Source organism: Thunnus thynnus, chromosome 22 (genome assembly GCF_963924715.1).
Source record: "Thunnus thynnus chromosome 22, fThuThy2.1, whole genome shotgun sequence".
Taxonomy (NCBI): domain Eukaryota; kingdom Metazoa; phylum Chordata; class Actinopteri; order Scombriformes; family Scombridae; genus Thunnus; species Thunnus thynnus.
In genome coordinates, this window is record NC_089538.1 from 11022312 (window position 1) to 11042577 (window position 20266).

Consider the following 20266-nt stretch of genomic DNA (forward strand, 5'->3'; position numbering starts at 1 on the left):
ACTGAGTTGAGCAGTCACTTCTAATTGCAAGTGATCAAATGATATATTGCTCTGCAAAACAAAAACAGTGCAGAATAAATATGGAGAGGTATGAAATCCAGTCTGGAGCCACATTTGCCAAACAGTACTTTCAGAACTGAGCAGCCGTTGTTTTCTTAATACTCTGTCTGAACAACAATTGATAGCAAATCATGAAATAAACCACTACCTGCTATTTTGTGTATGGCCGTCCAAAACTCAGCATAGTACTGTAAATATGAAAATAACTGCAATGCTTTCAAGTTCCTTTTACCAATTTCCCATTGTATACCAGTCCTTTCAGTATTCAGTCAACTCTAACCATGTCAGCAAAAGGCACAACATTCTCTACCATCATCACTACAAATCAGCACAGATGAGACTCTGGGCAATTTGATGAATGCAGTCAAAACCACTGGCTGCCTATATAGGCAGTAAAATTCAATGTACAATACAATGTACGCTGCTTGGCTTGTTGATGCAGATTGTGAGAGCAAGGCTAAGCTCCCAACACTTAGTAGATCATCGTAATTAAAACATAAATTGGAGGTATTGAGCTGTATGCAGTCGCCAGTGCAGGCTCCAGGGAAGCATTGATTCATGCATGCACTTGGAAACAATTGCTCTGATTTGCACAGAGTAAAATATAGAAGCCTTGTAAATAAAATCAATAGCAAACAAGCTGCCTGGCTCTTCAAATAGTAGACAGTGAATTACAATCAGGCAAATAAAACTAGTGGTATGAGCGAGCACGGGCGCATGGAAGAGAGGCGAGCTTCACTGTGAACGCAGGATGTGATGCAGAACAGCTAAGCTATGTGTCAGTTAAGAAATCTCTTAAGAATACTGTATTACTGAGTGATTACTGATTGATTTTGATGGCCCGATGAGGTATTTGAAAGTATCCGAGGAAAGGACAGGACAGTCTTCATTTTGATCTTCATGTAATGTGAGTTAGACAGTACAAAAATATACACTTATAACCTTCAAGTCTAAAAACTTAAATAGGGTGGCAGTAGATTTGTGTTTTGTGCTGTGTTTCAGTATTAAGAATCAATCACACTGGCTGACAACTAACACAAAAAAGAAGACATGAACCATAATTTGTCATTTGCTCACAAATTTCTGGAGAAGCAATGAAAAGGGAAACAGATTTTAGAGACCACAGTAACCGCTTAGAATGGTGTATTTTGTTGCTATTTCTCCATTCAATATTCAATTTAAAATGTCCTTGTAACAGTTAAATTCCTCCAGTCAAAAAAGATTTATATTTTCTTTTTGTTAGAGTGAACAGAGCTAGGCAGTGTGGAGCTTTATCTCGGTCAGCCATATTTGTTGGTTTGAAAGCAGTCCCAATTTACGCAGAATACATAGAAAATGAGTCCTACTTAAGATAGTCTGGAACAAGAAAGCTTTGCGCAACCGGTGGACTTTGATTTGTATCTTAATTCAAAATAAGCTAAAGTCAAAATCTGTTTTCTGATTAGGGCTAATAGAAAGTATAAAGGTCTGATGTAATCTTTATTACATGGAATTTATGTTTATACTGAACAATAACAAATGCGCTGATAAATGTGTACAAAGTACAGGCACTGCAGACGTCGCCATGAGAATATCATTTAACCACCTGCTGCAATGCAAGGTGTGTAAGAGTGCCCATTTATAAAATTACATACCTAGCTTGTGAAACTGTATTTTTCTGGTAGGTTTATACCGGAGAGACTGTTCTTTCTACACAAATACCACCAGCTACTTTATGCTGAATAAAGGTGGTACATGGGAACCACTAAGGAGTTTACCTTAGGAATAAGCATGTCAAGCAGAGCTATAAAAATCTGGCTGTTCCCTGATTTTGCTTAAAGGTCAAGGTTCACTCCCAAACATGCTGTATTTTTTTTTTTTTTTTGTCGTTTTTCATTGTGAGGCTAATATAGCGTGATGAAAAAACAGAATCACAATAGTTGCTATCTACAGAGGTGCCATGTGCTATGGCTGAAGGAATTTTAACTAAAATGGCTATGGGCACACACCTGAACCCCACATTGCTCCACATTTATAAATTTACATCTTGAAATGAGTTGCATATTTAAAGAAACAACACTGCATTAACTACACAAACCACATGTTAAGTGAGAAGTGAGTTTTATACCAGAACATTTTAATAAATGTGGGTTTGAATTCATGTCTGTGTAATCCTTGATTTCCAGGGTGTTTCTCAGACTAATCATCATGCTATGGGCGGTGTCCTTCACTGCCAGCCTCATAGTGGGAAAAGAGAGGGGTCAGGAGCGAATGAAAAAGTAAAAGAGGGAGGACAGAGAGAAGAGCAGTTACAGATGAGTGCAGACATGAAGACAGCTATTGCAGGGAAAGAGGCTACAGAAAAAGAGTGGGCTGGATGTATAGGGAAAATTGGATAGGGAAACAACAGAGGGAGGGGAGAAGCAGGCAAGGGGAGATAGCAGGGGTAGAGTGGCAGGAGAATGAGAGAGGGTAGAAAGGAGGGAAATGAAGGAGAGAGGGAAAATTGTAGAAAACGCAAAGGAAGGTGGTGGAGGAAGAGCTTTTTTCCTCCCAGCCGTATACTGTATCCTCAAAGCGGCTTTCATCCGCCCTCACATCAACAGCCTAGGTTGAGAAACCCCTCTACAAACTCCACACACACACACACACACACACACACAGACACTCACTCATCATGCCAAAAAGCGTCCTTTGACAGTAATCATGAGACTACCTTTTGGCATCAAACAAAACCCTTTTTATGCATTTTGTTGCTACAGGGAAATGCTTAAAAAGGAAGGTAGAAAACTCAAAAAGGTTTCCTCTAATTATAGCCAAAATGAGCCTCACAAGCCAGCTGAATATTGAAGCCTCAGTTTGCGAGACGAAGCAAAAAAAAAAGAATGATTTGTTTTCCTTTTGTTCTACAGGAAATCGAAGGGGCACTCACAAAGGTTTCTTAGTACTGACAGACAGAAAAGACAAATGTGCACATGTAAGCGCAAAGTTACATCCTGATAAAATATTTTCCCTGTATTACCATAACAGTATTGTGTAGGGTCAAATAATTTTTTACTAGATATACTAGTACATGTGCACAACGCCTGTGCAAATATACTTACATGCACCCAGCTTGAATAAATGCTAGGAGCAGAGAGGAGACAAAGGAATTAAAGCGAGGCTGACTAACAGAGTATGACATGTCCAAGGCCTATCACTAATTATGCCCCCACTGCTACAAACTGTTCCTTTACTATGATCCAGTGAAACAGGAGACAAGGGAAAAGGCTACAGCAATTACTGCTGAAACCACCCCATAAGTGAAGTGTATGTTAGTCATAAAAAGGTGTCAGGGTAGGAGAAGAAGCTTTATTATTAAAAACACCATACTTTTAGTGTGTTATAGACAAGCTCTATAATATATTTTCATTTGAGATTCTGATAGCATTAAAAAAAACTTTAAAACTACAACTGATGGCATTATTTTAGTTGTAATACTTGAGTAAATCTTGTGTCATTGTTCTTGAAATTGGGTGCTGAATTTACTGGAATTATAAAGCGCAGTTCATCTCTTGTTGTGAAGAGCAACTCAAACAGGCTTCTAAGATGAAAATAAATAAATAGGTTATCGTGTACTTTCTGAAAGGAAATGTATTTACCAAAACACTATTTAGCTCATGCAACAAATAATACCATGAGTCACCAAATTGTAATACTAAAAAAAGATGGAAACGGTGACATCTTTCTAGTTATGTGATTCAGTTTGTTAATCAGCTAAATGAAACAGATTTAATGAAAACATCTATTAAGTTCAAGACTTCACCATACAAAGAAATCATGTAAGCTGAATTCAGCAAACCCAATGCTTCTCAGGCTTATATTTCCTTGCTTGGAGTGGAGATAAGTCTAGCTTTCTCTGGACCCAGCATGTACCTCCAGGTGATTTATAGTCATGATGTGTTTTACTAGGAAGTTCACCAGTGGCTAGTGACAACACTCAATGTCTAAAAATAGCTTTTTTTATTTGGTCAAATTGGACAGGTTTATGGAATGTTGTGAAGTGTGGGACACCAATCTGTGTATGACTTATGTTCATAAAATGAATTTGTTTCCATTTTAATCTCATCTGTGCTGTAATCTTAAACTTACCCTTAAGATTCCCCAAACCGTTTTTGCATGTTAGCAGCCCAAAGTGGCATAAACCAGCATCTTATTTACCACCCTAGACATTATGTGATCACTTTAAAGAAAAAAGATAAGTTAAATGTCTAATGTTGATGAGCGCAGATGTTATCTTTTATCATTATGTAGCATGCTGTTTAATGCATGGTACCTTCAGCATCATTAGGCTCAGTTATGTAGGAAGAATAGTGCTTTTATTCATATATAATTAGGTCTCTTATATGGAAAAAAAAAATCAAATCTGTGTCGAATCTGTGCCCACATGACAGGATGGTACTGGACCGATAAGGCAATGCTTGGATGAGATGTAGCATCTGGCTCAGGAGACTAGGTAATGCAGAATGTTGCGGATAATGTATTCAGTGGACGCTGTCTGTTAATTTTGTCTTCTGCACAGATGAATAACAATTTCAATGTTTCAAAGATGCCCCAATTTACAGCCATTTTCACAAAAAAATGCTCTCTTTTTAATCAAATTTTCAGCTCCAAAATGCTTTCTGTGATCAGGTTGCAGAATGTAATGCATCATCCTGAGTCTTTTGTGATTGGCTTGCTTATTCTACTTAAATACATCATAAATTCCCCACCTATTGACAAAACAAAATGCTAGAATCTCATTTGGATGAAATAGAGCAAATGAATGGCATCTAAATTTGGAAATATAGGACATTCTTCTGCAGCACCAATTTGTGGTTTAAGCTGATAACAGGGTGTATTTTTACGTTTTTAAAAATCCACAATGCACCTATTGTATAATGTCAAGATATTGAACCATTGCTCAGCAAACACACAACAATGCATACAGTAGAAACACAAACAGACCTAGTTCATTTGCAAACGAACTGTACACATAAACACCCACAGAGATTTATGTCATCATCAAGTGACCCACATGCTCACTTAGATCTCTGGCACTCCCCTAGACTTCCCACAATGCACTGTTGCATGGGTAACAGAGATGATGGTTGAGGCTGAGATGTTACAGCGTGCCATTTATCTCTGTCAGATGTGGTTGAACACTAGTTCTTATTGGCTGGGCAGGATTCGTGATTGCTAAAGCGGCACCCCAGTCTCTGAGACCATGCTAATTAAACAGTAGGGAGAAAAGAGCAAGAGGCCTTCACACTCTACCCTCCGAGGCTCCATTCTGCCGCAACCAGCATTAACACAGTCCCGAGACTTTGCAGAAATGGAAACCCAGCTTAGAATGTCATGACCCATCTTTGTTGTTGACTGTATGAAGTGTTTGCACAATGGATACAATGATTCAAGTGTCAGATTTAATAAGGCTTACCTTACAGCACTCAAGCAACCTTCCCAACAGTTCAAGAGCTGCAGGACAGCGAGAAAAAAACAACACATTAGATTACAGTTTAGTCGTACCATCATAAAAGCTGTTAAGATATGAAGTTGATGTCATCTATGAGAAAGAGGTCAAGAGGCATGGGTGAAGATAGGATTGTTTTGTTTTTGAAAAATATTTTTAATCACAGCTACAACAGCGTCGTGATCTGCTGCCCTGAGCTCAGCACTAATTCAGTACTGCTGTTGCTTTTTATAGTGTAAAGGGCAAACATTTATTACCCACTGATTACATTTGGCAGGCATATGTGTCTGACACTTAAGCCCTTGTAATTTTCCAACCCGTTTCAAAAAACCCTTCTTCACCACTGATATTCAATCACTGCTTGAATGTGGTAAATCTCCCATGAATTTCATTGGGTTACAGAAAAGGAGTTGTTAGAACAAAGGGGAAATGGGAGTTAGGGGGGCACTGAGCAGCTTTTTAGTTTAGTACTAATTAAAATGTGGGCGGCCCGCAAAAGGTCAGAGATTGACCAAAAAAAAGGAAAAAAAGGGGGGCACGTCACTGCTGATTGTGTGCATAAGGCGCTCAAGGTCTTGTAGATTAATACCAAGTTCACTTTCAAAAGGGGGAATCAAGAGAGATGGGAGAGAGAATTAGTCGTGTGACTGATAAACAGTATATCTCCATGCTCTGTTCCCTTCCTCTTTTTTTTTTTTTTTTCCAGCTGGGAGATAAAATTCAGGCTTGGCAATGGTTGCCAGCGCAATTGATTCTGGCAGAGGAATATGACTGCAGAGTATGAGGGCTAAGTATCTGAATAGCTGCTGTCAAAATGCTGAAGGGGAATTTATTCCTAGTTTATATGCAAGCTATATCATGGAGTTACTGAGACTAAATGGCTACAGTTTGATACAGTAGGCTGCCATTTCACTGGCGTATAATCACGAGCTGTTCTAGGCACAGGCTTATGGGTGCTGTGCCTGGTTTCAATGAATGCAATAAAAGCATACAGTCATTTGCTAGGATATGACAAATCCTTTACATTTTGAAATATAAAATCGTCTTTTAACCGTTGTTGTAATTACCATGAACTTAATATTGGTCTACAAGTCAGCCCGTTATGTGTGAAAACTGACATTTTGCAAATCTGATATACTTGAGCTTAAAAAATCCATTTTGAATTAATCTTCTGATGCTGCTCAACATCAGTTATATTAGAGGAATGTAATGCAAGCATAATTTGAGAGGGGAGAAAATGAGACTAACCAAAACACAACAGAAAGTTTGTAAAGAGGAAAATATGTCTGATCCATCTCTCTGCTAAAAAGGTTTCTTGACCGGTGGGGAATACAGAAAATGATTAATAGGTACACTCCAGCAATCAGCAGGCTATAAGAGAGCCACCTGTCAGAGGTCCTGCTGCCCTTTGTAGATTTATGACTAATAATTGGCCATGAATGTAGCCACTGTGGTACTATCTGAACCTCACAGGGCCAGTTGGTTGGAGATGCAAACAGAAGGGAATCAATTTGTTTGTTTTATGCGGAATACTGTGATGGTATGTAGAGATGCAGAAAATAAATTCCAAATGAAAATGCTTGAGCCTGTAAGAAATTGAGAATGGATTGTAGACAGCAAGAATCCTTCCCTAAAATAGACAGGCTTGTCTGAAAGGAGTCACATTTAATGGTCCCAAAGCCTCTCTTCAATTTATAGTATGAAAGATGTTAGGATGGCAGACATTACTGCATGTCATTCTACAATACGCTATGAGATAGTATACTTAACAGTATTATTAGATATTTATAAAAATTATTTGTTGCTCAGTGTATATATGTCAGTCTTTAAATATGTTTAACAAGCACTGACTCTATTCAGACGCAGTTTGACGACACCTTGAAACGTTCTAGATTGTTTAAAATATCTCCAAATAATGAGACAAGCAACTAACAACTGGGGGAATAGACATGATGACCTTCTTAAAACACCATCTGTTGCGCAGCACCACAGCAGCAAGGCAAGATTAGCCAGTGAGGCTGAAAGAGTCACATTGTATGAGACTCCACAGTATTCCACTGCAATGTAAATGGCAAAACACTGTGTTTCCACATGGCTTCCTTTGAAACACTATTGTGTGTTCACAATTCAAAAGCTAGTGGAAACATCTCTTAGCTATTGTAATTAATAGAAGGGTTAGGCAAGATTTGATGGGCACAGAGGCAATTGTAAATCACTATGAGAAGGAGAATGAGATCACTGTTGACGTTTGACATTTCCATTTGTATCTGTGACAGGCGATCGAGCTAGCAAAGAAAGTGATATTATCCTGCTGTATGTAAACATAGTCTGGGAATATCAAACCTGATGAACAGTGATGATGTGCTGCCTACCTAAATAACCCTGGCAATGACAGGCCTTAGCGCTCCATTTATTCCAACACTAATGTCAGCAACCCCCACCCCCTCACCTTACCAATGCCCCTCCCCCCAACCCACTCCCCTATCACTGCTTTTTCGCTTCCTTCAGTTTATATTCCTACAATTTTTTTATTTTCAGGATTTGAGATATTTGTTTTTCTATACACCTTAGTGTCTGGAGCTCCACTCTCCCCTCCCCGCCCTTCCCTCCTTGATCTGTCCTTTTTTTCCCCCCCTTTCGAAATTCTCTGTCCATTGCCCTCCTGACAGCCACCCATCAACCTGGGTGCAATTTAAAAAGCCCTTCAACAGCTGCCATTCCACAGGGCTGGCTATCAGTCCAGCTGCCAAAGCCCAGACAGGGACTCTGCTTCAGCAAGCAACTTTGAACGTCAGGTTGGTTCCCCCAATTCCAAATGGACTGAAGGTGAAAGACTCTATTTCTCAAAGATTGGTTCAGCTGAAGACAGGGTGACTGAGGTGGAGTTTCGAGCCAGGATTGCTACTTCCTTCCTGACATGTTAGAGCCAACATCTGGCATGCAATGTTGTGGTTTTCAAGACAGATAGTTCGGCTTAATGTTGGCCGATGAAAATGATTTACAACAACAGCATGAAGCGGTGTGTTAAATTATATTTATAAGCATAATGGTGCTTTGGGAAAAAAAAGGAAAGGCTTTTGGGAGATTTGTGTGTGGGGGCAATATCTGTGGTTCTGCAGATTCATCACTTGCCTCTATGTTCATGTGTTTTTGCTCGAGCAGTGTGCCTGCCTGCCTGCCTGCCTGCATGCGAACACTGCATACATTGCTTGTCTAAATGCGCATGTTGCCTGAAACAATCAAGTGAAAACGGCTCAGGCTTGAGGCTGGGCTGCCTGCTGCTGTGCACTTCTCTCCACCATATGTCTTTGTCAAAAATATTTGCTGTGCACCGAATGAGGGATGAAATCAATCCAAGTGCTATTTTCCCAGTTGCTCCTTATTAAAGGCAGCAAAAATTGTACTGATACTTGCCAGATCAGCCCACATTGTCAAATGTAACAACTGGCCACCAGTGACATTTGCAGACAGACCATCTGGTCTCCAGTGTCCAATAGTCGTTTAGGGGAAGAATGGAATGGCTGAAGCCTTTCTCCTGTCTCAATTAGCAACTGGGAGAGATGGATGTGAAAAGTGCTCTAGTGTTATGGGCCAGTCAAAGACATGTGCTCTGTGCCAGTTGGGGGCCGTTGAGTTGGTCCAAAGGCACTAGTGAATTAAAATTTATCAGTTGGAATGACTGAACCAATGTACTTGCTAGCCTTTATTTTCCTGAAGTTCACCCACTCAGCTGGACATCTGTACTCTCTATCAACACTGCCTGAAGATAAAATCAACAGCACAGCAAGGTTGTGTCAAGGCACCCAATAACAGAAAATATAGTTTTAAAATAAACTTTGTTAGAGTTTTATTGTGTCTTTGGCTTTTCAAAATGTAATATGTTTGTCTTATCCATTTTATATTTTAATGGTCTAATGCAAATACTTAACAGGCTTCCAAATAGCTGCTGCTGAGGTCTATTTAGCAAAAGCCCATTTCAGCTGAATTGTGTAAGTGCTGCATATAGCTGAAGGAGTGAAGCTATTTTCAACTTCTGGAACGACTACAGCCATTGTGTTGTGGGCTCTTGCTGTCCGCCAAAGCTTTTAGTCCATTGTGTAGCAGCATCACTTTTGCCCGTAGCCATAAGTCCACATGAACAAAAGCTCCAGTTGGCTGGGTCACACTGCGATGTACCTGGGGGATGTATGCATGTTTTGCATGGACAGGGGAGGGTGATTTTTGGGTCCATTAACATGAGAGAGGGCTGCAGCTTCCAAGCTGAAAAATTGCCCTAAGCAAGCAGGCATTATGGGGAAGCATCTTCCCTGATCCCATTCAGCAAAGAAAGTTAATGGAGTTGAAGTGGGTCGTCTAGAGTTAAATTGAATCTACTGCCAATGGAAAGGCTTTGATGTAGCAAAGATTAAGCAATTGTTGTAATTTTATGTGCAAACCCAGAGTACCATCAGCCTCTGAGAGCAACCTTTTACATTTTTTTTCTTCATCCATCAGCGGTTGCTTTACTCTGTTGGTAACAACATGCAGCGAAATTTGGTAGTAGCTGTTCAGTATGTGTGAAATGTAGGAGAAATGTGTGCATGTGTTGAGTTTTCTCTTTGAACATAAACAGTGGCCATGACTGCAATCATTTATCCATCCAAATCAATGATAATGAAATAAATGTTGGTGAGAGTGATGAAATTACACTAAAAATATACGTTTGACAAGAGTCAAGATTTTATCGCAGAACTGAACTCTAGGTTCTAAACACTTGTTTTCATTGCCACCTCTCAGACTGTATTTATGACATGTGCGTCAAGGTCCCTTTTTTATTTTTTAATTTTTAAGAATACTTTTGAACACGAATAATGAGATGCACGTCAGTTTTTTTTTTTCAACTTCTCTCGAAACCTCAAACAGCTTCTCTTTAGCCAACATGTGTAGGAAAAGTAATGGATCTCTGGTGGGATATATCAGTTAATGGTAGAAGTGTCCTTCTCTTGCCCTTCTGTAATAGCCAAGCATCATTAGCAAGAGGGTTAAGAGAGGGCCCAGCCATCCATATGTTTCAATAATTACCTTGCACTTCTGTCAAGGCATATACAGAAAGACTAAATCTAATCACAGCACTACTATTTTTACCTGTATAGACAAAAAATAATTAAAAACGGTGTCTGAATGTAGTAAATCTCCCTTTTTGTTGCTTTCCTCAGGGACATTTGAAGTAGCTGAAGGTGAAAGGTACAAATGTTCAGGTTTTATCATGAGAAAGAGGCCGTGGGTCATGTCTCAGCCTTAGAGAGGCAGCAGTCTCTGCACTGTGAGTGACACATTATTTCTCTGTAACCCCCGCCACTCCCATCCTAACTCCTCCAAATCACAACTTCCAATCTATTTTCTGCCTGGCTAGTCTTATGAAACTGCATATATTCTGTCAGATTACTCCCATCATATTCCCATACTGTTTAGTTTTCGGGTGTTTGAGAAGCAGATTTGGAAATGATGGCCAAAACAACATACTGACTGTGTGAGCTGATCAGAGACATGCTGCACCTCAGAGATTTAACGGTGGACCTTTTGTCCTTAAAAATTTAATCCTTGGTTTTCTGATCCTGTCATGTGGTGATTATATTTGGATTTATTAAGGTCTCAGTGGCATTCATTAAAATTCACTATTCAAGCCTGTTATTCGTCTAAAATATGTTTTATTTTGTAAAGGCAAACATTTATTCAAAGGAAATAAATGAGCCAATTAAAATGACCTTTTGTTTAATGTTTTGCTTGAATGGGCCAATAGCTTGCAATGTACCTTTAATATCTACCTTCTACCTTGTAGAAGAAAAAATACTTTCCAAAAAAACCTGCATGGACTATAACCAACAACAAAAAGATGATGACAGGGAAAATTTCATTTGCCGGGAAATTACCTTAATGTTGCTATTCATTCTGAGCCTGAGCTGGTGTTGTGCATAAAAGTGGCTGCATGAGAGACAATTGCTAATAAAAATGCACATGAAGAGGATAGTGTATCAGTGCAACTAATCAGAACTAACAGGGCAAAACTATTTTTATGTGCAATCAAAAGGAAATCACCTTCTTTGCATCTGGCCACCACTACATTTGAACCATGTTATTGGAACAAAAAACATGTACAGTTTAATTATTTTAAAGCAGCGTTAATTGATTATTTGCCACTTGTGGGCAATGGAATGAGCTGTAAATTCAAACTGACGTATTATCACCTTACGAAGTTTAATGGCCAATGTGATAGCAAACAGGAAAAAGCTGCTGTTAAGCTGATAAATGCTCATGTATGTTCAGCAGCTAGTTGCTATTACTTTGTCTTTCTGTTGTTTGGTGCTGGGCTCAAGCTAGCAAAGTCAGTTTATGAGACCTTTTCTGCTGAAAACAGCTGCCTGCTGTCACTGAAAACTGGTTTGATAAGAGCAGTGACAGTGAATTGAAACAGTAAAGTTGCAGGCTGTAAAGCTAAAACAATTAGCTGAAAACGAGTGACACGCTTCATAGAGCTGAGCAGAACTGCAGAGGTAGAATATTCTTTGGGTTTGTCACTACAAGTGGCGACTTGTACATTACACATAGAAATCTGATCTATTGTTAATATAAAAATATTCATCAGTGCAGCTTTAAATACTCATTGTACCCACTCTTTTCCAAAAGATCAAGACACTCCCTCTGCATCCTGCTTTTGAACAACTTCACGGGGAATGCCAGCAGTCTAACAATGTGAAAAATGAATTCCAAATAACTGAAGCCATGGATATTGTAACCGAAAGCGTAATGTCACATTAAGTAGAAAAGCTGCAGCTCCTCTGCACAGTGAGTAGGACAGACTTGTGCAGCATAACATATTTTTTAAAAATCTTACACTAAAATAAGCTTTACATTCCAGTAATGCTGACGACTCTGAACCTTTATACAAAACTCATGGAGCATAAAAGGGAAAATGGCAAATGCCTCGGTTCACAAAGTCAGTATTCTACTCATTGTCTACGGAAGCAGCTACAGTGTTTGCAGGCAGATGACTAAACTGTCCTTGGCCACTGCAGTAACATGTGATTCCTTCAACGTAGTGGTATTAAAATGAACTGCATTAGCTTAATGGCCATTCAGTAATGTGAATCTGAATGAGATTTCCTGCTGCACTGATTAATGCTGATTGATGCATTTACTCACTCTGTGCTGATGACCATTAAGGGAATTTATTGATGTGTTTGAACTGAAGCTTCATTCAAAATTATAAGGAAGAGAGATGACAAATATAACAGATGTACTGCGTACACAGTATACATTTTAATAGTTTTTAAAGCGCTACTTATGAACAGAGAGCAAATAAAAAATTACATTAGAATTCAAAGTGTGCTGATTTCTATCACTTAGATCTTTTTGATATTGTTATCCAATTACTCATCTGCCCTAGATTTGGTGTCAAACTTGTTGAAATACTATAGTTTATTCCAAATCATCCAATTTCTTCCTCACTTGAACCAAGTAAAAGATCTGTCTTGAGTAGTTTGCAGAATCTAATCCTAAACATTTTGAAAGCAATTTCACATTTATTAACCACACTCCAATGATTCCTTGCTCTCCTGATCTTGCAGACCAAAATAATGTAATTGGTTATCATCGTCATCATACTCCAAATGCCAACAATATTTGCTGTGCCACCCCAAAAAAGAATGTAACTTTCAAATTGGATATGGAATGAACACTAGGTACATGACATGCATTTGTTTACCCATGTCGGTGTGCTCATATCTGCCTTTACTCTAAATGCAGAACACAACTTGTTTCTTGATGCATCCATTCAATCCCTGTCGTATCTACTCTCCCATGAATGAAAATCTCCTAACAGCACACCACAAAAGAAGTTGCTAAGCCATTTGGATCAAGAATATCCCCAGGCAAATCAGCAATTAGAGCCTAAGCTGCCTTGTAAAATCAATTAGGAGTTGTAGTAGTACATGTTACAGGTACAACACTGGCCCGGCACCTCTCGAAATGGACCAGGGAGAGTGGTTTAAATCTGACTGTAATCTGCAGTGCTTAGTCACAGAATTTCTATGAAATCTTCCTCTCTCGTCAAGAGTGGGCCCATACTGTAGGTTTGAGTTGCTAAAAAACTTTCAAGAAGTTTTGACATCAGTGAGTTGCATCGCAAAGATACAGTATATATTCAACATTGTAAGTTTTAAATGTGAGTGTTTGTCTGTCTAGTGTATTGTCGTGGCAAAATTTAGTCAAATCAGTGTTAATTGTTTTCTTTTTTTGGCCACTTGATGGCAGCAAAAACAGGTTGTAAACACAACACTGATATTAAGTTGATATGGTGAACTATTCAGCAAACATTTGCAATGAGCACATTCAGCAGACACAGAGCAATATTAGCATTCATTTGAACTCATGTATCTGGCCATATGGTGATTGTAAGTCCAATTTTCTCTCTTAGCTCTGTTTTCAGTGGAGGATTCCTTCAAGCTTTTGTCTTTCAGTCGTTCGGTGCTTGGCAGGTAGTATACAGTGGATTTATCAGACCTTTTTTTTTATCTGCCAGCTGCAACCAAAAAGGTTGCCATGAGAGCGGCGAGAGCGAGAGCCAAAACATTAAAGTTGTGAGCTGTAAGGCCAAAACAATGAGCTGAAAGAGGCTATGATGCTCCGTCAAGCTGAGAGGAACTGCAGAGTCAGGTGACAATTTTCTGTGGGTTTGTCACTATGAACAACCCCTTTCACATCACTCATAGTAATTTGATCCATTATTAATATAAAGATACTGATTATAGTTGCTTTAAGCTTTTGAGATAGCTTTAAGTATTGAGATAGAGGTTTTGCTATGGAATATGACTTTGCTTGCTAAGCACTCAGGTCTCAAACTATCAGAATGAGCCATTTATTTCCCAATGAAAGCCCCTTCTTCAACTTTCACCATGATAATTAATGAGATTGACATTTTCAATTATCTGTTTCCTGCCTTTACGCGGCTGTTGGAGTGCACAGCAAAAGAACAGCTGTTAGCATCGACAGGGTTAGGAGACGGGTGATAGAGAACAAAGAGGGCAGCATCTGCTTCTTTGAGAGATAGTGTGTTATTTTTCATCAATATCTCTGTGTGGCATACAACCACCAAAACAGATTACCTCCAGGTTTGTGTAATATATTTGGACATGACAGTATGTACCAGTATTAGTTAAGTTATGCAAACAGACATGTGGATGTTTTATGTTGCATCCTGAAATCAAACAGTTGGTACAGAAGCTGTTTTGATGCTCTTCGCTTCCTATATCGTTAGAAATACTGCCATATATAAACATCAGTAAACACGACTTACTGTAAAACTTCACCATACTCTCCCCAGGGTATGTGACAGATGTTAACTTCTTTCTCAATGTACTATACAAACAGCTTTCCTGACATCCCTGCTGCCCATGTAGTAACTGTTGGCAAATACAGCCATTCACAACAGCCTTTCAGAGTTGTTTAATATCTAGCAAAGATTTTTCAGTGACAAAATGGGTCATATAGAAGCATGGGGCCCTTTTTTTTTTTTTTTTTTTTTACTTTCACCAAGGTCAGTAGGTCTCTGTTGGCTTATGGCCTATTCAGCTGGGAGCTGCAATTAGGTTGTGAAACAATGTATCATACTGGGTTAGTCACCAGCTTCAGTTGCCCACTAGTACTATACATCACCCTCAGTTGCACCACGGAGAGTATTTGGAAGGCCACAGGCAGCCCACAGGGGAATCATTAGTTTATATGTAAATATGAGAAATGGATGCAGATTTCACCTTGCCTGCATGGTTTGAGAGAGTAGTAGCTTGGGAATGACAAACAAGGGTCATATGGCCCAGCCACTGCAAATGCCTTTGGTTACTGTTGTCATGATCCTGCATGATAATTGGGGAATGGAAAACAGTGACGATAAGGAGACCGGTGCAGATACGTGCCACACAAAAGAAATTTAAATAAACAGCAAAAAAAGGCAAAAAAAAAAGGCATGCGAAGACTACATGTGCGAAATAAATGTAAATAGAATTGGCAGCGAAATTTTTGCATGACTATCAGTTGATGTAGTTGTTCATGTGCTCCCATGGAAGCCTGGCCAGGAAAAAACACCCACAGGGCTGACTTTATTTTATCATCTTGCTTGTAGGAGCAAAAAAAAAAAAATCAGAAACATCACAAAGAGTGACAGATTTATTCTGAATTTCCATCGTGGCATTTCAGAAAAGATTATATCTGGTACGCTGAAGTCAGGAGATTTTACAGTGAGGTCAAACCGCAGTAGTTACTCCAAGCAGAAAATGAATACCAGTTCAGATTCTGACTGTAACATTGGTATACAGGTGTGCACACAAAGTACAGACACATTTCACATCATGGCAGACAGCAAAAATTCCCGGCCTAATGTTTGAGTGTTTGAGGGGAATGTGAAAAATGTATAGCCGGAAAATTCAGCGTGACAAGCAATACAATGACGCACTTCTTTTTGCAGTTCTGCCTTCATGTCAGCGCGTGCTGTTGTCTGCGGTGATTACTACGGGCATCACTGTGCACTTTGTGAATAATGGAAGTACTTGGTTCATATTTTCTCAGCCTTCCAGCATGGAGGGAGGTGGCGTACATACAGTAGAAAACAAATCACCATATAAACAATGATTTGATTTTTTTAGATATAAATTTACCTGAATATCAACACTGTGGGAGCAACACGGCAGGACATTTGCTCTGCACAAATCTTATTTGGCTGCAAAAGCGAAAGGCAAGAAAACGCTCCATCAGCTCTCATAAGCATTTCAAAACATTTCATAGTGTTGAGGAACCAATGTGTCGCCCAGCTGGGCTGATATTCAGCGGCCCTTGTGTTGGGTGCTTCTGGGGTAAGAAAAAAAAAAAAAAACTGGGCTGAGTTTGTGCAGTCCGAGCCGTGAGCCACCCAAGTGGAACGTGCCGAAAAATAATTAGCACAATAACGTGGTGAAAAAGGAAATGCAACTTGAGGAAATCAACTGTTAAGGAACATCTGAGGCCGCAACAAGCTGTGCCTAAACATATGCTCCTCCGGTGTTTTCAACAATACTCAATCTTCAGTCCCTGCAGGAGAAAAGCCTCTATTTATAGAGCAAACCGAGTCATTCAACTTTAATATTTCCTCAAGATGAACTGCAGCTTTGCAGTTCTCTATCTGGTCTAATTTCACAGGTAGTATTGTGTCTAGCATTTCTGTCTCGAGAGTAGTATATTAACTTACCACACATACACATGTGGTTGCGTCTGTAAAATCAGTTAATGTTATCAAGTTAATTAAAGCCCGGAAACTTTTTGTGGACAAGTCACACTTTACTGGAAGAACAAATGTGACCACAAACACAAGTCTACGGTTTCTAAATTACCTCACTCTGGAAAAAAAATACTGTTTTACACACAAACCAGTCTCAACAAAATTCCACTCAAAGAACAAAACATCTGATATGAGAAATCCAGTTCTTCCATGACCTTTCTTACTGTACCATGGAAGCAGTAGTGCCATAACTGTAAGATTAAACTGAACATCTTATATAACCTGAAGTCATATACACTTGGTTTTACTACTGTCTTTGTCATCTTATGTCAAAATTAGGCTGAACCGTCAAGAAAATAAAATTACGCTGTCTGTGTTCATGTATGAAGTGCTGTTCAGTTCTCAGGACACCTCTGTCATAGCTGTGATATACTCTAATTTTTCACCCTGATGAAGTTCATTCAGTGGTATTTGGTGACAGTATGTTGGCCACCACCTCATATAATCAGGAGTCCATAACAGTGAGTTGTAATTATCTGTACCTATACAGTCCTCCCACTCAGTCTATTCTGCTGGGGCTTACTGCAGCAGCTCGTCTGAATTGGGGGTATTTATACATGAAATTAAGGTGTAATTAAAATCGGTCTGGTGCTTAAGGGGCTGAAGGTGATTATGCTCATTTGCATAGTACACTGATTTCTTTTTTAATGCTGCCTCCACAATTAGGACTGGTTCTAACACATTTTAGACATCCATCATTTTTAATATTTCAAACAAAACCCAAACTCGGGGATGATTAGAAAAAGTGTTTACGTGAGATAACATTTTGCATTCTTAATGTACCTCCAGGGAAAGGCAAAAATGATTGACATGCTTACCGATGTTAGTGAAACAGACTAAATTCTAAATGTACATTTTATATTTAAGGGATCTAGCAGATGTTTTTACCCCGGGTGAATAACCACCACATTGTTCTAGATAAGATTAGAAATTGTAAGCAATGAAACAAGATTCTGCTAAGAATTTGATGAGGAATCATCAAAAATGGACCTCTGAAAATAAACATTAGTATTCAGCTCATTTTTCACAGGCACAACATTATCTAATTTGCTCCATTGGGCTTGTTTTGAAGCAAATGGGGGACTATTATATGGGCTGTAGACCAAGGAGAAACTCATTACTTCTCACATTATCACTGGAAATGCGAGGAGGAAAAACTGAGCTCTGTCGCTTCAGCCTGGTCGCAGGCTAAAGCCTCGACGTCTCGTCCAGGTTGTAAATGGACCCCTCTCGGCTGATACGCCATTGCGTCCTAAGCCATCCCTGATATTTGGTGAAGGGATGTCATGACTGCTCCAGCTGTCACAGGCACAGCTGTTCTCTTTCCCCTTGAGTGAGCAGAGCTGCCTTCGCCCGGCGGCTTGATGCCGTGTGTGTGTATGGGCAAGAGTGTGTCCAAGCGCAAGCATGCAGGGATACTGACAAGGTGCACTAGCAACGCAGCTTATTCCAAGATACAGGAATATAAACAACTGCACACAAGTAAATTGGCAGCCGCAAGCTAGGAGGCTGTATGACTACATGTTTCTCAGCTATGGAGTAGAATAGGAGAAGACATGATTTATCTACTTCAAGATTTCATCATGGTCAAAGAGGATGACCTCATGAAGAAAACTGATAGACACATAGTCACTGTTCATGTGATGATGCAAGTGTTGACAAATACTATGCTGTACCCTTTGCTTCTTGTCCAACAGGCTTTTATGAGAACCTGAAGAAAAACTACTGCTGATGTTCACATTGGTACGAACAGGCTTTTATGAGAACCTGAAGAAAAAGTGCTGCTGATGTTCACATCGGTACATGATTGATGTGTCGGCCCTTTGGCCTGGGCAAGCATTTACTTTATCACAACACTCTTCACACCATGACTGTGTACCTCTTGAGGTCTAGGTGTCCAGAGTGCTAAAAGGGCCATATTGATTGCATACTGAAACAGTCAGTTATGATGAATAGACACTCGCTAAATCAAATTCGGAGATTAATCGGCCAGCGGTAGTGTCATTAGGGCTTTGTGATGGGTGAATTAATATGGTGATTAAATGAGAGGTTGCTACTATGTCGACATGTCAGCTCTGACAAGCTGACCCCAGATCAGCTGGTGATGGAGTATAAGACACTTCATCATCTTGCACCTATAGAGTGTCTCTGACCTTTGGCATTTTCATTTATCATCTGGGGTTTTCCTTACAGTTGTGCAATGGGTTAGGAATGGCCCACACTGGCTTGGCAATTCTTGGTTTTAAATGTAATGGGGAAAGGAATTCCTGCATAAACTGAGAAAAGAACACAAGCTTTGTGTAAGGTCCAACACAGCAGAATGAGAAAAGACTATGAACTGTTTTCTGCATCTATATTGGTAGAGCTAATAAAAGTATTCTTGGCTGGCAGGAAAATGCAAATGCTGACAAAATCAATGCACCCTGCTGCCAAATCCACAGACACTAGTGAGCAGATTTGGCTCATTTCGTAAACATGCAATACATATACACACGCACATGTATACGCACACTCTCACACACAGAGACAAATCTGTGATACACAGTGTGCCTGTGACCCTTGTGCTCCATATGGTCAAGAAAGAGGGCAGAGAAAATAAGCACACGGCTCTGTAGGTGACTGCAGCTTGGCAGCCAGCAAAGCCCCAAGGTTCGTGGTGTTGAAGCAACAAAGCGATGATTGGTACAACCCTCTTTTCCGTACCAATGCTCCTGTCCTGCTTCATATACTGTAGCGTGGTGTATAAACAATGTGCTTGTGGGGGGGAAATGTGGACATTTTTCTTTTTTGGACTAAAACCAGCTCTTTAACTGAACCAGATTTGCAGCATCTTAAAGGACCAAAGCTAACAGAACACACATTAATCATGTATGTACACAGTGTGTGGCTATAAACACACATCCCACAGAGCTCCACACTGGCTGTAAAGTGATCTTGCTGAGCAGGAAGGCCATATGCAAGATGAAAGATTTGAAAGAATTGCAAAAGATTTAGAAATTGGCTCCATAATAATAAAATTATTGTAATAAAGGCTAAAATCACCCAAATTACAAAAAAAAAAAAAACATGAATGAACACATACATTTTTTTTTTCATTTACTTCCAGTGGTATTGATAGACAGATAACTTTGGTTTACTTGCCCGGGTTTGGAGATTGAGATTTCTGCTGCCATCACATTACAATGGAGCTGGAGGCTTCATTTATTGTACTTAGAGCATTAACAATTTGATTAAAAAAATTCTAAATACAACAATGTTTCTTTCCAGGAACATTGCCCAGGTCCTGACCCGTTTTTGAACCGATCACAATCAGAGCTATGGCTCAAAATATAAAATGTTCTTTCAGCTTCAAGTCCTTGAATGCTATTTGTGTTTTCAGGTATGTTTTAAGAGAG

General features: G+C 39.5%; 1 protein-coding gene across 9 annotated transcripts in view; it reads right to left on the minus strand.

Moving 5' to 3' along the window:
- The window catches only part of LOC137174637 (receptor-type tyrosine-protein phosphatase delta-like), a 369722-nt gene that overhangs the window by 151885 nt on the left and 197571 nt on the right, over nt 1-20266 (minus strand). For all 9 annotated transcript variants that reach the window (XM_067580052.1, XM_067580050.1, XM_067580055.1 and 6 more), the window contains exon 9: nt 5498-5535. The gene's annotated coding sequence lies outside the window, so the exon portion shown is untranslated. The remainder of the gene's footprint in view (nt 1-5497; nt 5536-20266) is intronic.